We start from the raw sequence: 20478 nt of genomic DNA on the forward strand, positions 1-20478 counted from the left end.
GTTGATGGCATACTATAGCTAGTAGTCATTAACAGGCAAGGTTTTCTCAGAGGGAAATAAGAATTATTTCAAATCAAGAAAAATAAACACCAGAAGAATCAGTTGTGCAGAGTGGCTCACATAAAATATGAATGTGGCCAAGGTTTGCAAGTCTGAAGGGAATCCAATTTTGTGAGCTTACTGCAGAAGAATGCAGGCCCCAGCCCTAAGGTCTTATAAAAGCTCTGAAATGAAAGAGTAAAGCCCTTCCTGAACATACAGAGAGCACTGCATTAAGGACTGCAGACCACAACCTTTCAGGCAGTCCTCCAGGACTGCTGTGCCCTCTTTATTTCTGCAGGATAGGCAGAAGACAGGAGGAGGAAAGTGTTCCCTGGCAAGTGCTAAAATGAGACTTTGGTATACAAAAAAGAAACTTCTCCTGGTGTTTGTTTTGGCAGGAATAGTTTTCGCAAACACGATTACAGTCCCATCCACTTGCAGAGCAAGGCTGCAGTTCATGTACTATTAAAACTACAGGGCTGATTGCTTTCCACACATCAGTGTTACTGGAGCTAGCAGAACATAAGCAAAGTTGTTTGGTCAGCAAAGACTTTTTTCCTTAAAAAATACAATAACATTTTCTCTAAATAAAGAAAGTTGGTTGGCTTCAGGCAAGGGGGACGACAAGATCCTTCTAAATGATAGTGCTGGGCATTCAAAGTTGAAACCCCATATCTTTCCTTCCAAGGCACTCAAGCTGCCAGCGGCTGCATTGTCTGATTGCCTGACCTTGTACGAATGAACAGGGAGCCTGGGAGAGGCAAATGACCCTGGTCTATCATTAGAGCTGCACTTCATAGTAAGGCTGCTTGAAAATGTTGCTGACCCATGGGCAGTTAATTCTGTGCACATCACAGAGAGTTACAGGGGTGAGAGTACTTTGTCTAGATATTCTAGCCCGGTTTCGTGCCTGTTAGAGAGAAGTAATAACAGAGGCACATATTCCTCAGCTTCTTGGTGACTGGAGTCTCTGGGTATCCATCCTACTTCCAGTCCCAAGTCACAGGTCATGCATGGTGATGTAGGCTATGGATGCATTCTAAATGCAGGCCTGCTTGACAAATCTCTGTTGGATCTCACCCTGAACCTCTAAGCTTCCCCATGCTCTGCTGGAGATGGGGCAGAGAAGTTTCCAGGAATGGAGGAAAGCCTCCTTTCAGTTTTCTACAACCCAGTTGCCCCATGCCTCCTCACAGACACAGCAGTAATCCTAAGAGACAGCAGTTTTGCCCCTGCATCCTCCAGCATGCAAAGTCCTCTGCTCACAGAGTAAGCAGATGACCTTGGAACCCAGAAACAGCTGTTCAATGTAAAGCATGCAGCTCCCTTAAAAGCTTTGGTATTTACATTGCCATGCTGCCTATCTTTCATGGCAGTTAAAATACACCTTGTTGGCTGATTATCTTGGTGTATCATATATGGTGTAGTGTTAGTGAAACAGTGGCATAAAAGAATAATATTCATCCCATGTGAATGAAAAAATCATAGCCTTTCTTGGTCAAATTTTCTATAAGGTTTATTTACTAACATGAAATATGAAAGTCCTGCCTTTCTCCTGGAACATGTTCTTCAAACTGTGTATACTGTACCGTATGATTTTACATGCCTTGAAACCAGAGTGTGTTGTGTTATTTTACTTTTTGATAGTCTGTAGAGCTAAAGTGAGGACAAATTATTGGCTTTCATATGTTAGTATATTCTCAGAGATTTCAGTCTTTCTCTCACTAATGGAAATGTCAAAATCAGAGCCAGTAACCCACAGTTTTTTTATACTCTAGGCCTGTAATTGGTAAGAACTCAAAACATCTATCTCTTGCTTGGGCAAATAAAAGACACTTTTGGAAAACATACTTACCTACGTCTGTTTCAAACAGTGATTGGCCAGACCAAACCTCAGCAGGCATCCAGTTCACATCATGAGCTGGTGAAATCTGTGATTCTTCTATTGATGACATGCAGCCATCAAGACTTGGAAACACTTGATATTTGTGTATCTTGCCTTAACACTGTCCTTCTATTTGCTGCATTACACGAAAGACTGAGCAGTGTGTAACCCTGCAGCTTGCTGTGGAGGGGTCAGATTCAGCAGTTGTTCAGACTGCATTCCTGAAGAATCACTTACTTCCAAATGAATGTTGTTTCCTTTCTAGCACCTTGATAGCTGTCTCACTTTAGGAAATATTTTGCAGGTGTCCTTGAGAGGCAAGATCCTCTTTGCACAGAAAGTCTGGGAGAAGGTATATAAAGCTGACAAAAACATCTCTTGGCATTCAGTGGATGATGATTTACTGTCACTTTCTTACCTATGAGAACTTTAAAAGACAAAGATAAAAAAGACCAACTGTATGATATTAATCATTAAACAGAACAAAATCTTTTCAAATGTCACATCACTGATATATCAAAACTGTGAACATTTTTGTCAAACAAATGGAAAAGTTTGAAGAGCTACTGGCATTGATGGCTTACACTCAATACAGCTCCCAGTCTCCCATTCCTAAAAAAAAAAAAAAAAATACAAACCAAGAAAGTCAAACAGAATGCAAGCAGCAAGTCAAGAAACTTCAGTTCCTCCAGCTGAGGACCAGGGATGCAAAAACTTTTAGGCTTGTTAGAAATAATCATACCACTGGTACTTTAGCCTCTTATTGATTTTTTCCAGCACAAGTACAGAATTTCCAAATGAATATAGCAATGAAAATATTTCCCTGTATTAGGATTCATGTAAGTAGTACAAATTTCCTGCTACCTACCCATAGGCATTAAAAATAAAACCAGACAATTTCTTTGCTGGTGGCAAATGAACTGGTTTACATTTGTATGGTCCTAAAAATTTGCTATTTACACATTGTAAATATTTATTTTAAAATACTAATAATCTGTATTTTTTCATTAGACCCTTCAGCTCCTATCAGTATTTATGTAACAGCATTTCCTCTGAAAAAAACCTAAGAGTTTTTCTTTCCTGTCAGAATTTTTTCTATAATAATTTATTAACAAAAGACACAACAAACACAACTTCACTTCAAGCTACCTAGAAGCATTTGGGAAGGTTTCTGTCTTTAATGGTGCTAAGCTGCCTGGTTTGGCAGAGAGGATACCACATGAGAGAAAGAATTCTTTTCAAAAAATTTAAAATAAAATATAAAAATAAAAATTATTTTGTACTTTAGAGAACTAAAGAAAGCAGAGCTGCTCATTCCTATATTTCTTCCTTTAAAAAAAAAAACTTAAATGGCTGACATATTTTACAAAGAAGTTGGTCTGATCATGAAATGGCCAAACCTCCAAGAATATTTTCATAATACAATTAAATATCCAGGTTGGAAGAACATAGAGCTTTCTCTGACCTAATATTAAACTCGACCACATCCAAGAATTTTTATTTTTCACTTCTGCATATGCCAAAGCAAATACTGATAGGACACTTCTAAACATTCTTGTTGAGCTGTTCTTGACTCTTGGAAGTGCCCCTAATCCAGTCCTTCAAAAAAAGAAGCAATTAACCTGTGTCTAATAATAATCCTTCCTTAGGATAGCTCCCAGGGTAGCCAATGCTGTTGTTCAGTGGTATGCAGAATGAAATTACCAGATGCTCTCTGGGTAAATCACAGCATATCCTGACCCCTGCATGGGCTCTCCATAGAGACCCTCCAAGGTCAGCACAGGAGAAAGATGACCTGGTGTAGGCATGTTTGCACAGGGGGCTTCCCAGCATTTTGATTTCTTTTTGATATTACTTCAGCCCTGGAAAGCACCTCTCATCCACATTGTCTACCTGTGTGAAGACCCTCTAAATTAAATAACAATTCACACAAAGGGAGACCGTTGCTTTCACAGTCTGGAAGTTTTGAGCCTTGTGCCATGATGGCGTCACAATTTGTTTTCTTCATTCTCTCCACCTTTGAAAAGAAAGCAACCAAACTAAACAGCATGCTGGAGTCTTGATGCATTGAGTACAACAGATGAGCCCCTTCTCTTGCACCCTCTGGCCATGCCTCCCCATGGCCACATTTGCCTAGTGGTTGTCTGTATACAATGGGGCTTGGGGGCTGCTCTTCAAAAGCCAAGTCCTCTATTTCTAGAGCTCTGCCCATGACCTTCACAACCTGCACTTGCTTCTGGCTTCAAAAGTCCTGTCATGCTCCATGCATATATCTGTGGCTTACAAATCAAGGCCTGACTGCTGAGCCTGACTACCTTCCCCACTTTCACATCTTAGTATTGCTTACCAGTATTTCCCCCTTGTTCATGGTTAAATCTCTACCTGTGATGGAAGGGGGAAATCCTCACCTTCCTATTTTGGTTGTAAACAGACTCCCTTTCAAAATTGATTTCTTCAGTCTAAAAAGCTCTGTGCATTTCAGCTGATTAATCATATCAGAAACAGCATGCAGTGTCCCCTAGAGTATAATCTCTACAACACAGCTCTTGCTTCTTTCTATGTCTGTCTCCTTATCAATGCTCATGCTGGCAACAATTTAGGAGAAATAATGAACCTCAAATAAGCAGAAGAAAAAAAAGAAGAGTGCAAAACCAGCACTTAGAAGCCTGTTTGTTATCTGATACTCAAGTGTATCAGGAATAGCAGAGAACTGGAGGAAAGAAAAAGCTTATTCTGCCCAAAAACTGGCCATTCTGTTCCATGTGAGCAGAAGAAAGTGGCAGAGTAAAGAACATTCCCAAAAACGTTCCCTGTGAGCAGAAAAAAAGTAGCAGAGTAAAGAACATTCAGTAAGAGAGTTAAGAACAACAGCATTACAAAATTTTACCTGAAAAAAAAATTTATTCCTACTTGATGTTCAAAATAAAGTACACAAATTTTACCATAATTAAGGACACAATATAGGAAAGTTATAAACCAGGCTTATAGAAATTTTGTAGCATGACAAAAGAACATAAATCAGTGGCATGGAGACTTCAAGACAGTAAGATGATTCCTAAGAGTGCTAGGAGTGACAAGAATCCCAGTTAACAGAGGCATTCCAGATCCAGGAAAGAATTAAATCACTGTTAGTAAAATACAAATCTCAGAACTATGCCATACAACTTCATCATATAGCTCAGAAAAAGCCAAACTTCTCTCCTATCACAAGGAAAATAGTGAATAAAACAACAACAATAACAGAACTTCACAAACCTACCAAAAAACCAAGATCAGGTTAAACAGCTACTGAAATAAGCAATTTTTGAACAATTAAACTAAAAACAGGTATAGAAAACTTGCATTCAAAAACTGTACAAGAGGTCTGGATGAAGTGTTCATGTGTTTGTATTGAGATGGCTTAGAATATGAAGAAAATTCTATACCAGAGAACTGATTGAAAATGAAATGCTGCAAGAGAAGTCTAATAAATGGGTCTTCTGGGTAGTCAGGGAAATGGGTGTTGGGCTGGGAAAGCAGCATGGAGCAATGTTGGGAAGTAGCATTTGTACTGCTCCTGGCTGGAGATTCACAGTATCCTATTATGAAGGAAACAGAGGCACTGGTGCCTTCCAGCCTCCAGAGGCATTCCACATTGCTCGCACCACACATGATGACATATTTATACTACACTTATCAAGGACCAGCAAAACTAAGAAGCATGTAATAAAGTGTCACCCTAATTGGAACTGTGGTTTTTGCAATAGCTTTTTGCATAATTGACATTGACAGATAAAACTGTAATGAAGTCTAGAAAGATGGCACTGAAATAAAATTTGGACTAACAAAATAATGACAAGACCAAGTTGCCTCTGAATTTGGATCACATGGGAAGGTACATGGAAAGAACAATGTTTAGCTCAAGAAAGTCAGCTCTACACTGCTTCATTTAGGAACAAAACGAGGCAGAGGTCATGGTGAGAGTTTACTCTGGAAGCAGATGCAGAAAAATATTTGAGCTCCTGCTGGCTATTCAAGTGATGGCTTTCCAGTCAACACTGGTCAACAAGTGTGGATGTACTGGATAAATTAAATGTGGGGATTTTGAAAAGGATCAGAATAGTCTCTTCTGGCCATGTACTATATGTAAAATCCAACACCAAAAAGACATAAAAATCCAAATAAACTTAGGGAAATTGACATGAAGTGCATATAGGCGCAGGCCCCTAATTTTCAGACACTGAAAACTTACAGTCCTATATGCAGAGCTTGTTGATTGACACTAATATTTCAGTATATGACAGTAAAAAGGTGGGTTTGGATAGTGCAAAAATAGGTTAAAAAAAAAGAGTGCAAAAGGAAAAGGTGAGCTTCTTATCAGGAAAAAAGAAACAAATTTTTTCAAACAGTGAAAGTTATTAAATTAGGTTACACATTGAGCACACGAAAAACATATTTAATACCAGACAACTAGAAATACATAGCAAAAATCCCAGAAGTTATTAGAAAAAATAAAGGGGTGTATGAAACCCTCCCTCCCCAACAACTTCTCTGTCATGTGATCCTACAATTCATTAGGTCATGTGTAATTGCCAGTAGTATATACTCTATGTTAGGGATAAATATATAGGCCAAGACTCACACTTCCTGTAGGGACAACTGAAATTTTAGGAAGGACTTTCCAGGCAAGTAGAAACCTGTACAAACTACAATAGGACTGAAAAATAAGAAATTAAAATACAGAAGTGTATTATGGAAAGAAAATGTAGAAATTACAGCTGCCAAGAAAAGAAGGCAGGAGGAGAGAGGAAGAACAGAGGTCAGAAAACTTCATGTACCAAGCACATTCAAGATAAGGAAGTAAAATAATACCTGAGGTGATAAGAAGAGTATGTAAACATCACATGAAAACCAAGTCTGCTGACTCTAGACTTCCAGAAAGCATTGGTGTAACCTGCAAATAATGTATGAGAGAAGCAACTGTCAGGCATGATACTTCAGTGAATAGAGAGAGATAAGCAGATGGAATTTTCCATCTTCTGGAGTAGAGCTTCCTGTCATTCCTGCCACCCTAGAAGTTGCCTGCGTGCTCAGCAAAGTTCCCTTGTCAAGGACTCTCCAGTGGCCTTGCTGAAAAGCTCAAGGCTGCTGAACCTCTGCACTAATAGGGTTGTTATGTCAGGAGTGGAGTCCTTTGGTGTCCATCAATAAAGTATTGAGAAGCCTGCAGCAAAATGACTGAAGACTGATCCCTCAGTGCTAGGTGCTTTTAAAGCCTCATGTGCAGGAAGAGGAAGAATTTTTCCTCAACTGATTTCTCTTTATTCTCCAGAATGCAGTATTTCATTCCCATGTGGACAGCGGATGAGAACAGGGAGAAGTTCTAATGATGTACCACCTGTACTGGGTAAAAAGGGACAAAGCAGGAGGAAGTCTTCTCTCTGAAGCTTGGGAAGTGACCACAGAGCAGACACTGACAGTCACAGCACAGTGACAGTCATCTTGTGTACTGTAGATACTGAGTCCACATCAAGATTTTGCCTTACAGTATAGGAGTTAATATGTCTGCACAACAATGGCCTGGGAGATTTGCTGTGAGGGCCAAGAAATAAACTGTGTCATTTCCAAATGCCAGATGGACTTTTTACTGGGAAAAATGATGATTGTAGATGGGAATGATGATTGTATAATAACTATTCCCCTTACCAATTTTGTCCACAGGCTAAAAATGAAGTGAAATACAAGGCAAATGGAGTCATCAGCCACTAAACAGTGCAAAACTTCACATAAAACCTACTCACTGGGGCTGTGCTGTGTCAAATAGTTCTGGGTTAGGACACAACATACAAGTGTCAATCATCCTTTTTCTTAATGGTTTCTGATGCAGCTTTTCTACATTTTCTTCAAAATTACATATATTTCACAAGTTTTTCCAAATCTTAATCCCCTCAGTTCAGAGAACAGAACCTAGCTGCTCTGCTGATAAAGCAAATTGAAAACTCCAAACCTCCCTAAAAAAGGTGAAGAACTTGGGCCAATTTCTACTGTCAAAGATTTGTATTGACCATTGTCCAGCTATGTAAGCATTTCCAAAAACAATGTCAAAGGCAAGAGGTTTGAAAGCATTTAGTTCTCTTTGAAGTCAACAGTCAATCTTCTAATCCCGCAGATCTCAAAGATTCCCTTCCCTGTAATATATCTAGTCTTTTGCTTTACTGATTTTGTGGAAAGAAAAGACTCAGAACATACTGTATGTATTCTTGCAATTAATATCTCCCCATCAGCATTAAATGGTCTGAAGGGGTCAAATTTGCTCCAAAATCCTTTTCATTAGAAACCCAGTAGTCCCAAGTCTACATTTCAAACAATGGAGCTACTTACATCTTTGCAGAAAAATAACTGAATAATTATCATGATGGATGATCAGTCCAGAAGGAATACAAAACCAGACTTTGTCCCATAAACTATGTGTCATTTACATTATTTAGTTTACTCCTTATGCAAATCATACAAAAAAGTAATTACTTAAACTTTTAATTAAAAATATGAAGTAATTACACATAACATTTGTGATATGAAATAATTCTAGCATATCTTGCAGGATGAACTACTGAACTTCAAACAAAAAATTATGATTTTGATAATACAATTATAAAGTGAACTGAAGAATATAGATAGCCACTGAAAGAGAAAATGAGCATGCTTGAAATGGCTGGTTTTGCAGGGCATCTATTAACTCCACAAGAACTTTCAGAGCCAGTACTAACTGCAAAATGCACAAAAGATGGCTGACAGCTCTAATATTTCTAGTTTCCACAACTAAATAAAATAAATCAAAAAACTTAAAGCAGCACAGAGGGAATAAACAGAGAAATATAAGTGTACCAAATGGGATGCTCAAACTTTGAAGAAAGACAGAGAAACCTAATAAGAGAGAGGAAAAACAGTTGTCACAGTGGTATCTGAGACAGCTAATCAGTGAAGAAGGAAATAAGAACACTAGTCTAGAATAAGAAATTTCAGACAAGACAAAATATCCACAGTCATATATGAAGAAGTGCCTCAAAAATGTATCAGCCCTAAATTAAAGAAAAAAAAAAAAATCAACTCAGAATGCTGAACAAGCCTGAAACATGTCATGGAACCAAACATAACAAAATTCTCCATATAGCAAATTTCTAATTTGTATCAGAAGTCTTACATCAAAAAATGCTATAGGTTTCTTCCTACAGATTCAATGAAAAAATGCCTTTCTTCCCTAGGAATAACCAAACACAGCTTCAGTGTCTTGAACTAAAGTAGAAGCACCACTCATGCAAGCCAAACAGCTGTTTAACATTGATTTTTAACAGAAAAGAAGGCAGAACAAAGATGAAACCCATAGCAAAATTATTCAATTCTGTTGTGTAAAACTGAAGAATAATTCATACCACAGTTTCCATATCTCTTAGATTATTTTCAAGGCAAGAAGGAGACAAACAAAATTTCAGCTAAAGAAATTTATTCACAAAATAGCAAAAAAAAATACCCACAGGATATAAAGACACATCATAGTTATATGCTGCTAACAACCCTGCAAATTAGACTGTATTACCTTGATTTCTATACACAGAAAAAAAAATTGTTTAGCTGATTGATCTTTTCTGCTGGGCAATAAATTAATTTCAGTGACTACTAATTGATTTTAAAGACTCTCATTATTTAAGTTGTATTTTTAGAACACAGGAAATACTTATGTGAGGGAAAAACGCCTGTTTCTCTTTTACTTGAAATCCTCATGGATGAGAAGGAGATGCAGGCAATATGTAATGCCTGTGAAGATTTCAGCAAGAAGGATAAGAACTTGAAAGTCATCACTCTCACTAACAAGAGGCGAAGTAGAGAAGCCTGATGATTTGAAGACTTCAGGGAAGAAAAGGATGGAAAAGAAGGCAGTTGCCTTTGCCATAAAGACTCTGATTATAACATCATTCCTGTGAGTATAGTCATGCTACTATTGGGAACAGGTCTTTGTAAGGAATCTGAGTCTTATTAATCAATTCACTGGCACAGGCAGCCTTCTTCTCTAGGCTGCAATCCCAGAAAAAATTCCAGAGAGAAAGCAGAAAAAGGAGTGTTACCCCCAGAGCTCTAGGAAGCATCTCAGGGAGCCAGAGGATATTATTTTAAACAAGCCATGTTCATTAAAGCCAGATGTTCAGAAACAGATGCATAAAGGCCATATCTAAGGAGCAAAATATATAGCCTGTCTTTTTGACCAGGTTGAGAGTCCTCTGGTACAAATTTACATAAAAGTTGACATATTGGCTGTTCAGCCCTCCAGAAATTTGATCAGTGTTGGATATTCAACTGACCCTACACGCTGACAATAGCTGGTATTCTGTTTAATAATAATAATTGTTCTTTTTTGTTTCTGTATCACAATGCCAAAATAGGCAGGTTGGGTTAAGTCCAAATACAAAAGTACAGTTTGGAGCTTGCACCAGAATATGCTATTTATGCTTGGAAGTGCTCTGTGAGCAGCTAAGCAACAGGACAATGGCAAAAACAACTCTTGGCTTCCTTTGAAGTCTTCATTTGTGCTCTTGCACAGAGGAAAAGGGGACCTGTCATGGCACATAAAGTTATGATGATTGCAAATAGCAGTCATAAGGATGTTACCTCTTCATAAACAGGAGGGACATGAAGCAGAGAAAAGATCCTCAAATTTCAAACACCATGGCCAGCAGTACTGCACTGGGGAAGTTGGTTGCATTGAGCCTGACTGGAGATGTATCAGTCTTGACTAAATTACACATGTACACAGTGGCTTTCCCAGGCATGGAATGGGAATGGAACAGCCGCATCTGTGACAGTGAGGCACATATGAACAGTCTGTTCAGAACTATCCCTGGGCCTTTCGTTCTGCTTGTGTAAGGAACAGCTTGAGGAGAGCCCTTGTTGGAGTGGGCCAAATCCAATATCAATAAAGGCTATAAAACCCTCTGACCACAAACAATACCTGATGCCCGAGCTAAATTTCATTAGCATAGCTACAACTAGGAGTAATTCTATGCTGCTTTTTGGGCAGGGCAATTTGGCAACAGAAGTTGTATGTGGATGTAAAAGTGCCTATATCCTGTAAGGGCAGTCTGTGGCTCAGGAACAGTAATGCAAGTTCATTTGGAAATGGTCAGAATGGCAACCTCATTCATCTTTATCAATAGTATGAGAAACCTGCTTTAGACACTTCAATCATTTCCCTGCACTGAAAATTCAGGGTCTTCTGACTCTCTTTTAGCCTCATCTTTAATGAATCTTCTTAATATTTTTGGGAAAAAATATTTTTCTCAAATATATAGTGTTTGAGAAATAGATTTGGCTATAGCGTTATAGCCAAGACAAAGATTCTCCAGAAGGAAAACTCTTTTGATGACAATCTGTTGTACAAAATCATGCTAAACATATTATTCATATCAATCACAGTATGAAGACATGATTAAAATGAAAATATGTGATAACAATTGTATCAAAATAATATATGTGAAAATAGAAATAACAATGGGATTAACAAAGTGTTCCCATTTTCTCCTGACAAAAAATGTGTGTTACTCAGGAGCAAGAAAATAGAGAGCAGCAATGATCAAAAATAAAAAGGATTCAAACTTGTGCAAATGGGCTCTGACTGGAAAATCCTAGTTTCATACTGAAAAATGTCCCCTGCACTGAGCTGACAAACCAAAGTCCAGCCTAAATAGTGTCTGGACTGCAGTAAACCATATTTTAGGATGTTCCACCTGCCCAAAATTAAAAACGGTGCTCTCAGCTCTCTTCCTAATGTTACTCAGACTGTCCTGGGTACACATGGGCAATGGCATGCCCAAGAGACACAGAGAGATGTCAGATGATACAGTGATGTCTCATTTATTATTTATTATTCAATTTGTAGGGAAAGGTTTGGAACCCCATAGAGTTTCCATAGCTCTCTATGGATATTCCTCAGGAGAATGAATAGTAGACATGGCACCACTTTTTCCCACTCAGGTTCTTTGCTTCTATGACATGTGATTTATTTTTTTCAGAGTCAGATGAGAGATTTGTTTGAGATAGAGAATAGATGGATCAAGCAGACCTGTAAAAATTATTTATGTGGACACTTTCAAACTCTAATCCAAGTTAAAAAGAGAGAAATAACTCTCACAAATACACTTCTTCTGCCTGAACTTTGTAAATAACATCTGAGCCCTGTTGTTTTGTGAATATACATGCATAAGCACAAACATGCTTAATACTGTCAGTGCAGCCATGTCATCACATTTGTGAGAGAAGCCAGGTAAAGTCCATTCTATCTCAATATTTATCAGCATTTTAATTGTCATGTAATTTCAAATCATTTAGTTTTTTGTGAGTGATATTGATAAAACAGGCAGAAAGAACACAACTGGCCCTCCAGCAGTCTGCTTGACGCCAGTACAGGGGAAATTATTCTTGAGTTGTTGAGAAAATCCATGACCTAATCATTACTGGACATTCTAATTTTTTAGTCCAATGCCAAAAGCTTTCCAAGCTTTAAATATGTTCTAAGAGTTGTTGTCAAACATTTGTAGTGAAAGAGGCTTGCTTTGTATTATACAGATCCCTCCATTACAAAAAAAAAAAAAAAAAAAAAAAAAAAATTAAAATCTTAGCTTCTTCACACACAGAGGGAGCCACACCAACCCCCTTTGAATCCAAGAACCCAAGCCTGGGTCTCAAAACACACATCTCACTCTTTACTGTACGAGTAGATACACAAACCTCTTAAGAAAACAAACCCCAGTAATCAGTATGGAGTTAGAGGTAAGCAGGAGGTCACTTCTAAAATAAATCAGTGGTTGTTGGCTGTCTGGAAAGAAAAAGTCAACTCCTGAGTCAGCTGCTTGACATTTCCAGAATCTGAAGCATATCCTATATGCTCATTCAGTTGGGAAATGGTATTCAGTGGTGATTGTACAAGCCACACTGCAAAACAGGCAAAGATAATCTGAATTTAGAAATTATCTCTTTTATCATACCCACTTCAATGAAGGGTCATCAAATAGAAGGGAGCAAAAGAAGCCTCAGGTTTATTATAATCATTACTATTATAATCATACTATTATAATCCTTACTATTGAAGCCAGATATCCCGAGTCTTTCTGTCTGTATTTCTAACACCTTTTACCTGCTTAAGCAGTTATTTGTCTACCTAAAAAACCAGTTTGCATATGGGCACTAGAGGGTGGCATGCATGAGTCTGGCCCCACACATAATGAAAAATAAAGTTGCTTTTCTAGCAAATAAATAAACGTTTTGGACATCAAGATTGGTAAAAGCTACAGAAAAATCTCCTACCATAAGTACATTTGGCATACTGCAGCCATATCCTAGATCTACAGATGCCTAAACACTGCTTCAAAGAGATAAAAATAAAACATGATGAGGAGGACAAGGGCAATGGTTACTTAACTCAGTACCCTTTGTCCAGAAGCTGCCCTCCCCTGCATGATGGAAACGATGCAGGGGCCATACTGAAATGCAAAAAGGACCACCTGTTTGTGGTATGTACTCCTTATATTAAAATCCCTTCTCTTCTCTGACAGCCTGGTGGAAGATGATTTCTCATTGATCTGCATTGAATTTAGAACTGGTAGCCAACTATTCAGTGACTTTTCTTCAGCTGCAGTTTTTGCCCTGTTCTTTATCTTCTCTCTCAGAGCCTTTCTACTTACAAGAACCAAGTCTCTGAGTTTAACTAGATCATTGACAAATTATTCATATAAAGGGAAGACCTGATGAAGGAATAATCTCATATTCACTCAGCTGTATAAAATCTTATTAATGAAGAAACAGTACTCAAAATCTGTATCTTAAATTGTCCTGAAAATGGCTTGGATTCTTATTTGACTTTAGCATTTATACACACACACACACACACACACTAAAGACGGACATGAGCCATGGTAAGGATTTCAAGATTAAATGACTACATTCAGAACTCCACAAGGTCTTTGCTCCGCTTGATTTAATAAAATATTTGTGTTTGGATCTTTGCCTGTTCAGAATCCAGAGATAAATGCTTTACCATTATATCTGTCATCAAGGCACAGCTGTCAGGGATTTAGCCTCAAAATAATGCCATCTGGAAAAATGCATCTATATATGCCCACTCTTGGCATAAGCCTCCCATTTGACATTTCCTATGCAGAATGTAGCATTTTATATACTAATTATTTTAGCAAACAGGTGATCAATGAGTTATCACAGGTATTCATTTACTCACCTTTTAGACTTTTGCCCATTCGGCTGGATATCAGCAAATGCCTATGTCCTTAGCATTTTTATCTCCAACAAAGCCAAGTAATTACAATGTTTTTCTTATTTTTATCAATATAAAACATTTTCTTAGAACTCCAAATAGACATGGTACATCACAGTCCTAGAAAGACATGTTCCCTGCTCAGGGACAGTTGAAAATGGAAGTCATGCATCACACACAAAACATTTTGGGCAGTACTGGATGACTTCTCAAAGCACTCCAGAAACACTGTTTATCACTCCTCCAGTTACTTCTTTAAATATTTCTCAGGCAACAACAAGACTTAATTCAAGACCCAGAAATTACATTCTTCTATGCGGCAGTATCTTCCAATATCGGTAGCTTTCAGTCACCAGAACAAAGTCATACATCCTCTGGTCATGAAATAATAGTTTCAGGATCACTTGAGTGCACCCTATCCCACTGCACTGGAGGATCCATCTCAGTTTTAGCATTAGTTTTAGCTTTTAAGATTCTTCTCAGTTCAACCCTTTTGGTACAAGAAAACAAACTATAAGATGAAAGATAAACAAGTGGGCTGTTTAGTTCCTATTTATTTTGAGAATCTAAGTTTTTGGTTTTGACTGAGGACAGATTATTCAGACTATGAAATAGCTGCCAGATTTATCATGAATGGCATTTAGCTGGCAAAGGGTGTATTACTGCCAAATGCCTAACACACTGGGCATATTGTATTTATACCATCTGGGAGAGTAAACAGTGACAGGAAATAACCACAAACAGGTGTTAATGTTAGCCCCTTAAGGGTCATTAATGAAGTATGGCATTGAAAGAGCCCACACACAAGACCTGGCAACTGGAGAAGGTGGGATTCCAGGGAGTGTAAGAATGTATTAATTTGTCACAGACAAAAAATCTGTTCTTGATTGCATCTCCTCTGCATGTCCTTTTCCCTCTTGCCACACCACATCCTTCAGCTGATCTCCTTTTCAATACTCCTTCCTTTTCCCTTTTGGGCAACAAACTCTATCCTTATCCCAGCCAACCAAGACAAACACAGTCCTGAGTTACTCACCTTTTTCAGAAAGCCTTTCAGCCTCTAAAGACAATTCCATGCTTTCATACATTCTTCAGAAAATAAATACTGTCTCAATTCCCCTCTAGGCTTTTTCAGAGACTTTTCCATCTTCACTAAAATAAAAGGCCTCTGGCTTCTACAAAGTGTAATCCATGTAACACTACATCACTGCTTCCCCAGTGCATCTCCAAGGCTGCTTGCCCTATCCCAGAAGAGACCTGAAAAACAGTGCATGACAGTGACTCTGCCTGCTTTTACAATAGCGTCACACAAATCCAGAATAGAGAAGGTCTAGATTACCACATGGAAATGCAATGGGTACTGTGAGGTGGATCTATCCTGACACACAACTAGCCACATACTTTTGAAAACATCAAAGCAGAATATATGGAGTATTGTCCTATATGGAGTATTGTCCTTTGTCTTCACAGAAGTTACTAGATTTCCAAAGCAAATGTTAATACTTAACACAAAGTCATCTAAATCAAAAACGAAAACTAACACAAACACAAAACCAAACAAAAATAGTTTGGGATTAAGTATAAAGGAAAACAGAAAAATCTTCAGCTGCTTCCCTACTCTGTCTCATCCTATGCAAAACCACACATTTTTCCAATAGGACTCTGTTTTCACACAAATGTCACCTGGCTAATATGTTGTGTTAATGATGCCTCAGAAGAACCAGAGACAGAAAAGACATATAAGGAAGAGTAGGCCATAGAGCCCTTTTCTTTAGGAGGCAGACCCTAATCCAGGAGTTTCACACTATAAAACCAGACTCTCTCTAATTCAGGCTATTAGTATTGCAAAGAACACTGGTGGGCATGTGAATTTAGCCATTCACAAATGATGAAGCCTAACTGCTGAATAGAATAAATGTTTCCAAAGATACTCTCATTGATTCTGGCTAGTGTTTAAGAGTATGGAAGGAGAATATTTTAAATGTCAGAAAGAGTTCCCTTTCTTTGCTCCTTTGTTAAAAGAATACATGAAGCACAGTCATAGATACACAGTTCAAGAGTTGACCACAAAATTAGGATGTGCATCAACTGCTAGCAGAGAATTGCTGTCACTGTTTAACTCTACATGGCTGTGTACAGCACTCCCCACCTGCAGTCCTTGGGCTTTGCACCAGTATATGTCAGAGGATCAGAAATACAGCCATGCCAAATTCCATTTTGAGAGAAAAGGAAGTAAAAACAGTAGGAGTGTGTTTGGGCTTATCTGGGGAAGTCATTGGAACTGTGCTGGAAAAGATCACAGCCCCAGACTTCCAGGAACTGGCCAATGCCCAATGCCTTCTTGTTACTTGAATGAAAGAGATGCATACTTTCTTACACTAGTCATTTTCTAAATGAAGTACTTAAAAAATTAAGCCCTTGCCTTTCAATAAAATTGCAGTTTTTCATTAATTATAACCAGTGGGGAAAGGAAACAAAATGGATCTTAAAGGAAATTTAATTAACATTTAAAGGTAGAAATCTGTTTACATCGTCACACCATCCCCGCAGTTCTGATTTATTTCTACTTCAAACAATGTAAGATTATTCCTGCATCATTATTTTGGTTTTCTTCAGTTAATCTTATAACCTCTTCTCCATCCATGAAGTTAAATTAAACTAAGGAAAATCAAACACTCTGCAGTGTAAAATCTTCAGATAGAAACTAAGAATACTAAGGTTGTTGAAACTTGGCCCCTTTGTGCAGATGATACTCTGCAGTTTTTAAGCATTTGTGTATGGTCTGTTTTTCCAAACAGCCTCTGCAAAATTCAGGGTAGAGAACAGATGGTTTGGGAATGCAGGAAATCTATCCAGTAAATAAGTCTACTGTCTCCAGAATCCCTGAATTATTTGTTGTAGGATCTGGAAGAGCCATAGAAAATAAAGCAAGAAGAGGAATGACTGCAGATCACAAATCTGAGTGGAGTGCTTAACTTTGGAGCATTAAATTTCTTGTAATGTTATTAACTTTGCTCTTTTGCAGCAAAAATAGAAATTCCAGACCATATAGATTCTCCTTTGGGGCTAAAACAGTACTTGCTTATGCATGTAAGCTGTGGACGTTTAACTAGATAAGCCAATAAAGGAAAATATGAAACACATTTTGTCAGTCTATTTCAAAGTAGTTGTCTGGCCATGGAGGAAAATATAGATTGGAAACTCCACATTTAACTCTCAAATTCTGGCAGAAAGCATTTTCTACCTGAGGGAATGGTTCTTCAACAAGGTCCTTATGCTGCTTTGCCCTGATAGTGATGAGAGCTATCCTGACTATCTGTTCTAGCATCTAATCTGGAACAGGCCCTCTACAAACCCAGTGAGGGCAAGTATTGAAAATGCTCATCTTGCAAGTAAATATACTCTTGCTGTTTCTGTGGCACTCATCCTGGAATACAGTATGGGCAGCTGGAAAGGTGTGACAGAGGATACAGAATCCCCTGTGCAAGAAGAGATCTCTAGGCAAAATTTAGCTCCGGGCTCCAAAAAAAGATTTTATTGAGCAAGAACAAATGAATTTTTTTCAAAGATACAGCCTGACCAGACCAAGGTTAGAGATAACACCATCTGGTAAAAGAGCAATCTACCTGCTACAACAAGAACTTTTCTAGAAAGCACGCAGGTCTTCTCAATAACAATGAAGAATGTTTATTCTCCTGTACATATTCCCAGAAAAGGCAATCTGACTTGAGCTTAAACTTTAGATACATATCAGCCCCAACAAGATACATACACTGAATATTTTTCCTCCTCAAGATGTGAACTTTCTGACAACTGAAAACAGCATCTCAGAGAACAGTGACAGTCCTATTTGAAGTATGACATAGCTAAAGAAACTACTCTTTCAAATAAAGATTTTTCACAACTTGCCACTGGCAAAGTTTGTGTATTTTAATGAAATTTGTGATACACAATTTACAATATATAAGCAAAACAGTGAAGAGTTATATACTGAAGTATATCTCAAAATAAGTTTAAGCAAAGAAAAAATGACAGGTTTTATGAAATTAGACCTTGTATATGCTGATGCAGAGATAAGAAATCACCAGACTCATGGTCCACCTTAAGGAATTGTTCCACTGACAATGTGTTCTATTTTCATCAGTGTTTTGCAGTATTCTCTGTGCAGCCTTAATACATAATAATCTTTCTCACAGATATAAAATAGGCATTTTCCCTGCAAAGAAATATAGACTATCTGCACAGAATTTGCTCCAAATTTCTCAAACAAGGGTTAACTCTGTCCTCAGGAGATCTAGTTTTCTTGCTTCAACTTGCATAGATTTGTAAACCATTAGAAATCTTTTACCCATTCTGGAATAGCAATTAAATTTTTGATAAAATATATCAAGTGTTCCTCAGAATACATTCACACAAATATCTTGTAAACATTTTAAGCCAGCTGGGAGAGCACTGGTCAAAAAGCAGGTCAGTGTGATTCTCATAGAACTGGCCACATCAACTAAGATCTCAAATCCAAACTGCATGAAATTCTACTTCATAATTATGACAAAAAAGTCTGGACTTACACTACGGTTGTGTAATTAGGGGAGATTCAAGCCAGATTATGCAGTGACACCCAAGAAAAATCAAGACATACTGTTTTGTGAAACAGCAGTTACTTCCCTCCTTAACAGGCAAGGTGTCAAAGCAGACTGAAAAGAGAATGCAGGAAAGGGCAGAAAGGCCTGTGTGGGCTGATTAACAGACAAGATATAAAGAACTTGATTCTGTGAATTTGCAGCTGGTAAGTCATTCAGGTAAAGGTAGCCTAGTTCTCCGCAATAACAAATACAGCAGTAAATTTTAAAGAAGCAAGAGTAATTTATTAGTGTGGTGCAGAATGGTATAAACAGGATTTACTGGTAATTGCTTCAGAAAGGCCAGGAGTTTATGGGCATCAGAACCGAAATATTCTTTTCTTCTCAGAGAGTTAAACTGGCATGGCGGAATTTGGACAAAAGAATGTGGTGGCATGATGTAGAGAAATTTGACCCAAGACTGTGTTTCTTCACAGTCATGAAGTAGAGAACACTAGTAACTATCACACATGCAGCTGGTGAGCAAGAGGTGTTACCCTGGCTCCCCCACTTGGCTCCCCAAGTATGCAGAGTCTCACTCTGACGGAAGCCTTTCCAGACAGCAGAGTCCACAGCTAAAACCCTAAGGTCACACTTCTTCATACACTGAAGACAAAAGATATGACAACAACAGAAAGTCCTCTTCAGTCCTGCACTGGGCCAAAGAACACTAGCTTTCACTTATAAACAACAATAACATGATATGAACCTGCCTGAAAACACAAAAACTAATCTGGATACATGGAATTGCAATTGGAATAGAACCCTTATTGTTCAGAAAGGCTGAATGCCTGGAAAATAAATGTATTTTGCTTAAATTCTGTCCTTGGTTACAATGCCACCTGGACGAAAGTTTAGCTAAATTAAACAATTCTAAAGAAACATCTGTATTTTGCTTTCTGCTGCAGTGCCTCCAGAATATGCCAACAGCACCACTCTGTGGATTAACAGTGAATGTTCTGTAAACTCACATGTTGCCTTTCCAAGCCCTAGATCAATCACACTAAAGCAAAATGCAAATGTATATATGTATATATGTATATATGTGTATATGTGTATATGTGTATATGTGTATATGTGTATATGTGTATATGTGTATATGTGTATATGTATAATGTATATATGTGTATATGTGTATATGTGTATATGTGTATATGTGTATATGTGTATATGTGTATATATGTATATATGTATATATGTATATATGTATATATGTATATATGTATGATGTATGTGTATATATGTATGTGTATATATATATGTATGTATATATATATGTATATATATAAATTTATGTGTATATATGTATAGATGTGTGTGTATGTATGTATATATATGTGTATATACTTATTACTGTTGCAGTGGCATGACTGTTCTAGCTGGCATCACTAGAATTTAATTAACTACCTTATATTCACAGCAATGTAATCTAGAGTATAAGTTGGCTTCCTCAGGTCATGTATGTGGCATGCCTTCTACTTATTTCCAATAATTTCTTTCAGAGAGGTTGCATGTGCTGAATTCATAACAGATGCCTTTTCCCATAATTTCTTTCAAAGAGGTTGCATGTGCTGAATTCATAACAGATGCCTTACACTGTACCAAAATGAAAACTTTACTCAGAATCCCATCCTAGA

The 20478-nt window shown here is 37.7% G+C and overlaps 1 long non-coding RNA gene across 6 annotated transcripts in view; it reads right to left on the reverse strand.

Moving 5' to 3' along the window:
* Positions 1–20478, reverse strand: part of LOC146763892 (uncharacterized) — an 83415-nt gene that overhangs the window by 44644 nt on the left and 18293 nt on the right. For 2 of the 6 annotated variants that reach the window (XR_014951264.1, XR_014951259.1), the window contains exons 2-3: positions 3821–3944; positions 1898–2354 (exon numbers count right to left, since the gene is read on the reverse strand). This is a non-coding gene — a long non-coding RNA (uncharacterized LOC146763892). Of the gene's footprint in view, positions 1–1897; positions 2355–3820; positions 3945–6778; positions 6861–15258; positions 15480–20478 lie in introns of all 6 variants that reach the window. The other 4 variants (XR_014951260.1, XR_014951265.1, XR_014951263.1 and 1 more) reach the window with 4 other exon arrangements.

The sequence above is a fragment of the Lonchura striata genome, chromosome Z, assembly GCF_050655825.1.
Source record: "Lonchura striata isolate lonStrDom1 chromosome Z, ASM5065582v1, whole genome shotgun sequence".
In the NCBI taxonomy this organism is placed as follows: domain Eukaryota; kingdom Metazoa; phylum Chordata; class Aves; order Passeriformes; family Estrildidae; genus Lonchura; species Lonchura striata.